General features: G+C 51.3%; 1 pseudogene; it reads left to right on the forward strand.

The window, feature by feature from the left end:
• Positions 1 to 1,463: 1,463 nt before the first annotated feature.
• On the forward strand, positions 1,464 to 8,993 carry LOC122911665 (annotated as a pseudogene).
• Positions 8,994 to 11,227: the final 2,234 nt, after the last annotated feature.

Here is an 11,227-nt window from a genome sequence, read left to right on the forward strand (position 1 = left end):
TGCTCTGGGAGTCGGGCGGACCACAAGAGATAACTGCAGCTTCTCCCGGTCTGTGGTGTCCGTTCCCTTAAACGTCACATCTGCTCAGGCTTGTATTAGGCAGGGATGGATCCAATACAAGCCTCAAGCTCACAGTCACTCACAAAAGAGAAAAACTTTAATGAATCTGTTTCACACACAAGTAGGGGAGGTGATTCGGAGCTAACTGAGTCAGTGAGTGGAAACCCCTGTTGTTGTCCACAAACACACACTGGGGAGCACTGCAGGTTTTAGCCTTCACCCGCAGTCCTGGCCCCTGCCTGCCTCTGAGGACCCTGGCGTCCCTCTCTGTATCCACATGGGTGGAAGCCTCTACCAGATGACCTGCTGATGGTCCTGGGAACTGACAACTGCTCAGCATTGTTCTCTGTTCTTTCTTGTGGTTCCCTGACTCTCTGGGGAGTTTTCATTTCTCAGTTCCTGCATATGACTATTTCTATACATTTCAGAAATATGGTCAGTAGCACTTATTGGTACAAAGCATGTGAGGGGTCTTGACTGAATGTGAAAAACATCCACCTAGGTTAAGTCTGACCCCATAATCCTTCCATGTTCAAAACCCCTCTTATCCCTCTCTGAAAACTAACAGTAATGGTCCCCTCCCATGAACTGGGAACCAATGACCCCCACAATTATCCTAAAGAGTGGGGTTCAGGACAAGATCCAAACAAGGAAACAGACTTGGAGACAGGATGTTATTACCCTGGGAAACACAGGCAATGGGAAATGGATGAATATTTAGAGAAAGGTTAACTTTTCCTTCAAAAATCAGAGCTCCCACACTGCTGAAATAGATGTTCCCTACAGCTTACATGCAGGACACCAGGGTGGAGAGGACGGCTCTGCCCCAGAAACAAGGGGCACTGAGGAGCCAGGAGCGTCTCACAGGGATGTTCCCAAAAAGGTTGGGGAGTGTGGACAATGTCACAAGAAAATAGAGAAGTGTTTGGAGGCTGTGCAGAAAGAAAGTCTACACTCTGGGGCCAGGAGAGGGGCTGTGCTCCCTTCCATAGGTGCCCGTATTTCTCCCCTGGGCTCATTACCACCATGACCTCAACGTGAGCTGATCAGAGAGGACACACATGTGTCTGTGCTGATTTGAGCTCTAAATGGCAGCAGGAACCTGTGTCCACTGTAGCATTTCTGGGGCTTTGGGCCCCAGTCCATGGTGAGGACCCAGGGGTATGCTGAGGATGAAGGAGACCCAACAGGGGGCCCTGGGGGGGAAGGACCTGTCCTGGTCCCCTCACCTGGATGGGGCATCTCAGGAAGCCTCAGGATCCACCCCCTGCACCATCATGCACACCAGAGCAGGGCTCAGGGGAGGGGTTGTTCCCCTTCCTGTTGTCACATCTTGCTGACATGACAACCCTGTGAGAGGCAGGACTGGCCTCCATGTGGCCACACCCTATGTGTCTGTCTGTCCTATGGTCACAGTGGTCCCTCTATCTGCACAGCGGGAACCAGAGAGAGGAGACACCATGACACTCACCCTCACAGTTCTGCTCTATCTTGGTGAGATCTGAGGAGGGGTGGGGACACCCTAGTCTGGGAGGGACCCACCCCACAGCCAGGCCCTGGTCTGTCTGAGGCCCCTGGCTCAGGAGGCTCACAGGAGGAGGGGTTCTGCTAGGATTCGGGGCAAACCTCTCACAGGGACTCTCTTCCAGGGCTGAGTGTGGACCCCAGGACCAGAGCGCAGACAGGTGAGTCTGTCCCCAGGGATCTCAATCCCACCTCCTCCCTGGAGACAGGGGTCACCCATCAGGCAGCAGGGGATGGAGAACAGGAGCTCTGGGCTGACCAAGGGGGACGTCTGGGGTTTGGGGCAGAACTGGGACCTGGGGGTGGGGAAGGTCTGTGTCCCAGCCTCTGTTTCCTTCCAGGGACCCGCCCCAAACCCACCATCTGGGCTGAGCCAGGCTTTGCGATCCCCTGGTGGACATCTGTGACCATCTGGTGTCAGGGTGGCCTGGAGGCCCAGGAGTACCACTTGCATAAAGAGGGAAAGTTAGAGACCTGGGACAGACAGAAGCCACTGGAGCCTGGGGACAAGGCCAAGTTCTTCATCAGATACATGAGAGTTATGCATACAGGAAGATATCGCTGTAACTATCTCAGTCCCTCTGGCTGGTCAGAGCTCAGTGAACCCCTGGAGCTGGTGATGACAGGTGCGAGCCCACCCAGGGTCCCAGCCCCAGGCTCTGCCCTCAGGAAGGGGGTGGGCTCTCAGGGGTCTCCTTCTCACAGCCCAGCCTGGGGATAATGTGGGGAATCTGAGCACCATTTAACACCCACCCCCTCCTCCTCTCCTAGGATTACAGAACAAACCCCAGCTCTCAGCCCTGCCCAGTCATGTCGTGACCCCAGGAAGGAACGTGACCCTCCAGTGTGGTTCATGGTTAGGATATGACAGGTTCGTCCTGATGAAAGAAGGAGAGCACCAGCCTTCCTGGACCATGGTCTCCCAGAGAGCCTCCCGTGGTGGGACCCAGGCCCTGTTCCCTGTGGGTCCCGTGAACACCAGCCTCAGATGGACATTCAGATGCTATGGCTATTACAACACCACCTCCCAGATATGGTCGCACCCCAGTGACCCCCTGGAGCTGCTGGCCTCAGGTGAGGAGCCCAGCCCTGTCGCCTCTGTGTTCCTGTGGTCAACATGACCCTGTCTGGAAGACCCCCAACATAGGATGGGAATGAGGGACTACAGGGAGGCTCATTCACGGGGGCGTCCACCCCTCAGAGAAATGAGGATCACACTGTCCTCCCACACCTGTCCCTCCCCACACGCCCACCACTCAAAGCTCTAGGTGCCTGCAGAAGGGTTTTTGGGACCCTGGGGCAGATACACCAGGAGCCTAGAGAGGGTCTCTGTGGGAAGCTCCAGCCCTCCACCCTCCTCTTGTCTCTTTCCCTGAACCCTCTGGGGGCTCCAGGCCCCACCCCCAGGCCCCCACTGCCCAGCTGATACGTCACTGGGACCTCTTTCCTCAGAAAGAGTACAGACCACCCCGGGGAGTCTGAGAGCCTCCCAGAGGACCAAAGACCCCCTGAGATACTCAGAAGCAACCTTGTGTTCCAGGGTCTGAGTCCAGCAGAGATGTAGGGGGAAAGGCTCCAGAGACTCTGAGGCTGGTCGATGAGAGATGGGGTGGTCATGGCAGAGGGAGAGCTAGGTGGAGAGCAGCCAGGCTGAAGGGAGGAGCATGCCACCCTCCCTGCCCTGGGTTTACAATGTACCTGGTGGGATCCATTGAGGGGCGGGGTCTCAGTGCTCCCTGAGATGGTGATTTGGGGTGGGTCCCTTTCCATCGGGGTCTCAGTTTCTCCATTTGTGATAGGTGAGAATCCTGGCTCAGATCTCAAGGACATGTCCTTTCGGACCTTCCAGGTTTGCTGCCTTAGGACTGCAGAATGGGAAGGTGAACAGTGAGGTCTGTAGGATGCAGGGACGGGCAGGACAGTGACGCTGGTGACGGCCCCAGAGCTCCTCTGTCTGTCCTGCAGTGCTCAGCCTGGCTGTATCCAGACAGCCCTGCTGGAAAGAAATCAGAATCAAACAGAAATAGCAAGGGCTTGACAGTTGGGCTCCACGGGATATAAATCCCAGATCTGCTGCTTCGGAGCAGTGGGATTTCAGACAAGTCCTTTCATTGTCTGTGAAACATGTCTCCTATAGTCTCCCTCATAGGTTTGCTGAGAGGTTTAGGTGAGATCTTGGACATGAGAGCCCTGCACGGGATGGGCCCACAGGGTGTGCGAACCCTCATGTTCCCTTCCCTCATGTGCTCGCTGAAAACTGCAGGCAGGCCCCACGCACAAGTGTGGGGTCTGGAGGGCAGAGGACCAGTCTTGGCTGGACTTGGGGAGTGGGGAAGGCATGGAGTCCCTCGCACGCAGGGATGGTTCTGAGCACCTCAAAGCTTCTGACAATAGCAGGCGCATTCAGCTGGGGCTACAGGAGAAGGCAGAGCACATGAGGACAACAGAATGAACCATTCCAACCAAGGAAGGAGCCCAGAGCCAGAAGCAGGTGTCCACTAGGGTGGGCAGTATGAGGAGAGAAGAGGGAACCCACAGTCCTGGGTTGGAATCCCAGCTCTGCCACTGACTTCCTGGCCTGGTCACCTGGGGCACCTGACTCATCTCTCTGAGTGTTGGTTTCTTTGTCTGTGAAACGGGTGAAGGTGGGGGTGGCATTTTCTGGTGCGTGATCATTATGGAGATCAGAGGTGATGATGGCATAGACCCCACCACGGGTCTACATGCAGCAGTTGCCCAGTTAACTGACATCCTGGTCCATTCATGGTATCCCTTGTGTCCAAGGTAACAAGCACCAGAGAAGCTGGATCCCAGCACCTGTGACCTTCTTCCTGATGCTCTTCCTCCTTCTCTTCTTCCTTCTTGTCTGATACCAGCGCCAGAAAACATGCTGCAAGTCAAGTAAGTAGACGATGGGGAGCTCTGGTCTACCTGAGACGCGAGACCCAACTCTGAAGATGCAAAGTGGCTTCTTAGAGCACTGCCAAAATATGGCACCAAAACAGAAAGAAATGGTCGGTTTTGAAAATCCTCCAAATGAAACAATAAAAAATTTCTAGGAAACTCTTTCCATCACAGGCGTCTTGGGACACACAGGAGTCGCCACATATATGAGGGCAGGTAGCAGGGGGTGTCCCCAACACCCGGGGAGCCATGTCGGTGATGGGGGTGGGCTTCAAGGGAGGGGTCATCACCCTGCAACCAGTGGGGAGTGGGCACAGTGGCGAGGAGTGCGGGAGGATGGATGGAAGATTAGTTGTTTTTAGCAGATATGTAAAAATATTGGGGATCAAGGTTGCCGAGTTACTCAAGGTTTTTAGGGATTTATCAATGTGCAAAAGCAGCTTAAACTCTGAACTGCTCTACCGGAATTGGAAATGCCAGTGGGACCTCGTTAAAGTGCATACATGTACATCGACGGGATAATGGTAGGTGTAAGCATCTGTTGTTGTGTCTGTGCGTATATGTATGAACACACGGGTCCCAGCTCCAACCACCAATAAAACCTAGACACGGTGACGGCACACCAATCATCCAGATCTCAGTTTTCAAATACTGCCTTCTGTTAAAAGGAATTCGGGTTCCTCCAAGAAATTCTTTATTCCAGATTGGGACAGGGAAACTAATGGAAGATGTCAGAGCATCCAAATGGGTCAGAAAGTACAAAAATTCACCAAGAGTGATGGAGCCCAGTCAGAATAACACAGAAGCCAACTGGAAGGAATCCCCTGTGGAAAAATCTAGAATAACCTGAGCATCCAAGTATGGGATTACAATGCATCGAATAAAACAGAAATCCATGAATTTGTGGAGTAAATTAGTTAATGCCTGGGGGGAGAGGGGATGCATTAGAGTAGAATGCCAGCAGATCAGAAGGAGCAACGAGGAGATCGGAGACCTTTAAGAGTTAGCTGCCATGATGCTGGGCCACGCGGACGAGGTTCATCGGTGGTCCTAACAACGGCCATACTGTATTCGAGGACAGTCATGGCATTGGAGGAAAACTCCAATATCTGTCTTCAAATACCAATCAGATTCTAAGGGAGGATGGAGGACTTCACCACGGGAAACCAGGCAGATGCCTCTTGACCAGACAGTCGAAGGGTTCAGCGCCAGGAGTAGGACAGGGGGATATCCCAGGCTCCAGAACTTGTTGGAGGTGATCACAGCTGTACCAACACCCTTTCCCTAGTATTCCTAAGTAGACACGTAGAGCCAGAAAGAAAATAAAAGACGCCTTTTGGCAGTTGGTAAGACAGGAACTGGGAGTCTGGTTTTGGTCCACGTGTTGCATCAGTGAAGATCTCCTGATCGGGGGTCCTGGGGTTGTGTAGACGAGGGTTCATATTTGTGGGAGGTGCACAAGACAGGGTGCATATATCAGAAAAACACCTACCTACCTCCTATTACCTGTCCATCCATCCATCCCTATTTCTGTCTATGTGCATGCCTATAGATGCATGAGTAAGGGACCTGCCCTTTCTTTCTCCTCTCTCTTGCAGTCCCCATGCCCATTATCTCCAAATCCACCTCCATCTCTCTCTCTCTTTGGTAAAATATTACCAAAGCAAAAACATAGTTCAAGGTGATGCAGGAATAAAAAAGACAGTTCTTATAAATTTTTTTATGTAAAAAAATAATAACTACAGGGGCGCCTGGGTGGCTCAGTGGGTTAAGCCTTCGGCTCGGGTCATGATCTCAGGGTCCTGGGATCAAGTCCCGCGTCGGGCTCTCTGCTCAGCAGGGGGCCTGCTTCCCTTCCTCTCTCTCTCTGCCTGCCTCTCTGTCTACTGTGATCTCTCTCTGTCAAATAAATAAATAAAATCTTTTAAAAAAAATAATAATAACTACAAAAATCCTTCAGAATGGAGGATTTAATAAGAACATAGACTTTTAAAGACATTCTTTCAGTTTTGTTTTTTAAGAATATGTTGAACCCTCCATGCATGTTTTGTGTGTTAGAATTTAGTTGTTTGCCCTGAATTCCAGATCAAGGGGGGTGGGTGTTTAACCTTGTCAGGGCTCAGATCCTCTGAGAGCCAAACATGACCCTGGGTGCCAGGTTCTGGGGTCGCTTAGAAGCTAATTCCCACTTTGTGCAGGTGCCTCACATCCTCAAGTTGAGACCAGAACCCTGCAGAAAAGGTAATTTCTCCCCCAAAGTCCTCCCCCAACCTCCCACCTCTGCCTGCAGTGCCTTTGCAGTTGCCTACTGCCCGTCTTTCCTCCCTCAGCTCCAGCTCTGTGTCTCCTGTCCAGGATGAGAACCAGAGTAAGTAGGAAGGAGGATCCTGCTGGGAGACCAGGAGGAGTCCCTGGGCCAGGTTCCGGGCTTTGCATGAAAATTGCCACATCTCTGTGATCCCAGGCACATCCTGCCCCGTGCTGGGCCTCAGGCTCCCCATCTGAGTGTGGGAGGGGCATGTGGGACTGCAGGGTTTCAGGAATTGGGGCATAAAATAGAACATTCTTGTTCTCCAGAAGCTGAGGTGAGAGAGTCCCAGCCTGAGGAAGACATACAGATGGACAGTGAGGTGAGTCCCTGCTCCTGCCTGGGGCACCCAGCACAGCCTTGTTCATTAGCTACATCCATGGGCTGTTTCTCCACCGTCCTATCGTCCTATCCCTCAGATGGGCAACATCTAACCTCACCCTTCTTCTTGAAAGGTGATACATACAGGCTGCTAGGACATCATGGCTCAGTGGGTTTTTCTGATACTACATGGTCCCCTCCTTCTTGGTCCCCTTATTTGGGTCCTTTGAACTGTTGGTTGTCTGTATCTCATAATGGCAATGCTGTCAGGGATAGTTGTACAGTTTGTGCACTGCACAATAGGGACAATGGAATTTAAGACCCTACTGGTGGCTTCTGAGCAATGCGCCTCTTCTTATTCACACAAAGTCACCCTGTTGAATGGTCTGTCCATGAACAGAGATCCTCAGCCTGGCTTTTGCTCTGTTTACTCTCTTCCCTCTGGTTGTGTGGATTTAGATGCAATGGAACTACACGATAATGTGCCTCGAGTGTAATGATTGTCACTCTTCTCCTAGTCCCGCAGGAAGCTCACCCGATCGTGTTGACCTCACTATGAGACAACTCCCTATTTGATGTTGCCACGTTTATTTAATCCCAGGTACACCTGGACCATCTCCAGGCTCATAATTCCACAATTATTTCCAGCCTCAGATATCCAAGCTCCTGGGAGCCGTCTCTGCTTGTCGGTCCAGCAGGCCTTTCAATGTCCCATGGGCCAAGTCTCCAATCTCCCCAGAATTTGTCTCACCCTCAATGTTTAGTACTTCCCCAAGTCCATCTAGAGACACTTTGTTCATCACAGCTGGGAGGGGGTTGCCAATGGCCTCTAGGGGCCAGGAGTGCTACCACACATCCCACGATGTGTAGGACAGCCCCCCCCCCACCCAGAGCAAAGAGGGACTGGCTGGCTGTGCCGACACTCGGGGTGGAGGAGCTGTTGTAACAGAAGCAGGCTTTCCCCTGGCCACTCCACTGCACTTACCCCCTCGCCCAAATCAGGGCTTCCTTGTTTGTGGGCGACTCCCAGCCCCACAGCCATGAATTCTTTGAGCGCAGGGTACTGATCTGTCCTCTTCTTGGCCGATGGGCAAGTGTCCTGTCTCTTTCTGTCCGTCTGTCTGTTTATGAGCATGTGGGTAGAGACTGATGTGGTTGAACCAAATCCTACAGACTGAGTTTCCCCCAACTTTAGCTCATTTATTCATTCAGGGAGGTGACAAATCCTTATGAGAAATCTGTTTGGCAAGGCTCTGTCTTAGACTGGGTGATAGAAACACAAGCAAACCATGTCCCAATGGGGAATCCATCCAAGTGATCATTTAGGTCTTAAAATCGACCTTGGCTTCTGGGTGGACTCGTAAGTGAAGAGGGTCAAGGTGGAGGACATCTTCCCTCCTTGCTCCCCCAGCAGAGCCCTGACAGTGAGTCCAACACGGGGTGACTGTGTCCCAGGGGGAACCACTCAGTCTTCAAGGGGGAGTGGCCCCTCTTCCTTCCCTGTGTCGGATGAATTGCTGGACACAATGGACAGGATGGTCAGGTGGGTCCTTGCTGCTCCCAGAACCCTGGCTCCCCACCCATCACACACCTGACTCCCATTCTCCCGCCCTCCAGGCCATGGCATCTGAAGACCCCCAGGATGTGACCCACGCCCAGAGGAACAGCTTGAATCAGGAGACAAGTGCACCCCCTTCCTCCCAGTCAACGGAGGCCCCAGCAGAGTCCAGTGAGTGTGCTGCTCTGCCCATGCACTAGCCCAGGAAGGACCCAGACCCCACAATCCCAAGAGGGGGACTGCAGAGACGCCAGGAGGCTGTGGCCCTGCCCCCCACCCCGTGGACACTCAGCCAACACCCCGGGCCTGGGGACCTCTCCTAAGGAAGCAGGATATCCTGGAGCTTTAGAAATCACTTAATCCTGCTATAGATAAAGATAAATGCCAGCTCCATATCTTCAGACATAAAGCAAAACCCTTCTAAAAAACCCACAGCTAAGAGAAGCAAACCACAAATGAAGATAAGACTTTTTTTTACATAAATGACAACAGAAATATCCTACATCGATGCACAGTTTCATTAAATAGTCAAGTAAATGCTATAGGCCAAAGGGAAAATTATGAATGAAATTATTACAAAGAGAAGAGCGCCTGAAAATCAGTGGCCTAGGCAACATCTATACAAGTCAGGAAAAGCACAGCAAAATCATCCCATGGCACTGGGTGAAAATGATAATATATATTTGTCATGAAGAATAAAAGAGATAAAAATCAGTTGTATGAGCTTGGGCTGCCTTAACAAGATACCATGGACTGGGGTGTTGGAGGGGGCAGGGCTGAAACCACAGAAATCATTCTTCACAGTTCTGGAGGCTGAAGCCTGAATCCAATGTGCCAACAGGGCTGTTGTCCTCGGAGAGCTCTCCCTGTGGCTAAAGGACGCCTGCTCACACGGCCTTTCCTCTGTGTGGCATGTGAGGAGAAGAGAGATCTCTGCTGTCTCTTCTTATAGGGTCAACGCCCTCTTTAATCCAGGCACAACCCTATGAACTCATGATCGTTCCTCTGTAGAGGCCCCGTCTCCAAACACAGCCAGTCCTTGAGTTAGGTCAGCAACATGCATTGAAGGAAGGGCATAAACATTTCATGTCATTCATCCCAACAGCGCCCCCCCCCCAAAATCTACACTCGTTCCAGCGTCATCGATCAATCTAAAATCCAGAGTCGCGAAGGGGCACGTGCACCCGAATGTTTATAGCAGCAATGTCTACAATAGCCAAACTATGGAAAGAACCTAGATGTCCATCAACCGATGAATGGATAAAGAAGATGTGGTATATATACACAATGGAATACTATGCAGCCATCAAAAGAAATGAAATCTTGCCATTTGCAACGACGTGGATGGAATTAGAGCGTATCATGCTTAGCGAAATAAGTCAATCGGAGAAAGACAACTATCATATGATCTCCCTGATATGAGGAAGTGGTGATGCAACATGGGGGGGTTAAGGGGGAAGGAGAAGAATGAATGAAACAAGATGGGATTGGGAGGGAGACAAACCATAAGTGACTCTTAATCTCACAAAACAAACTGAGGGTTGCTGGGGGAAGGGGGTTTGGGAGAGGGGGTTGGGGTTATGGACAGTGGGGAGGGTATGTGCTATGGTGAGTGCTGTGAAGTGTGTAAACCTGGCGATTCACAGACCTGCACCCTGGGGGATAAAAATAAATTATATGTTTATAAAAAATTTAAAAAAGAAAAGAGTAATCAATGAAACAGAAAACAAAAATAGAGAAAATCAATAAGACCAAAATCTGGTTGTTTGAAAGATCAACAAAACTGATAAAGCTCTAGTCAGACCGATGACAGAAAAAAAGACAACAGTCACAAATTAACAATATCAGGAATGGAAGAAGAAATATCACATCACTACTGATTTAATAAACCATGAGCAGCAAACTATAGCTCACAGGCCAACGCCAGCTACTATTGTGTTGTAAATAAAGTTTTACTGGAATATTAAATAAATAAATAAAAATAAAATCCAGAGTCACATCTGAAATCCTGTAAGTCAGACATGGGCGAGGTTCGGGGCACAATGTCTTCGAAGGCAGAATTCCCATGCAGGTGTTGTGAGCCCGTGACCCAGACCAGTGATGTGCCTGCCCCCAGAGGGAGCGATGGGAAAGAAGAATGAGAGGACCGCATTCAAAACTGAGCAAGACAACTTGCACAGATCTGAAGGCTTTGTAATGAACAGAGCCTTGACTCGACACCTTGTCCGCCAGGCCCTCTGGGGTGCCCCCTCCATGGCTGGGGGATGCAGGGCCCTTCTCTCTGTGAGGGCCCCACTCCCAAGGCCTCGAGCAGAGCCTGCCCCGCGGAAACCAAGCCAGTAGCCCAAACTCTGAAACCACGGGGCCAGCCCTGACATCGCTGAACTGAGTTTGGGGTCGTCCTTCTGTCCTTCTTCCAACCCCTCCGTAACAAGGGTCCCATTTTCTCCCTGGTGCAATGCCTTGTTCCTCATTGTGGCTGAGGCCCCACGGGAGTGAACTTCATGGTCCGTGTCTCCACCAGCAGCCGGGCGCACGCAGCATTTCCAAAC

Source organism: Neovison vison, chromosome 7 (genome assembly GCF_020171115.1).
Source record: "Neovison vison isolate M4711 chromosome 7, ASM_NN_V1, whole genome shotgun sequence".
Taxonomy (NCBI): Eukaryota; Metazoa; Chordata; class Mammalia; order Carnivora; family Mustelidae; genus Neogale; species Neogale vison.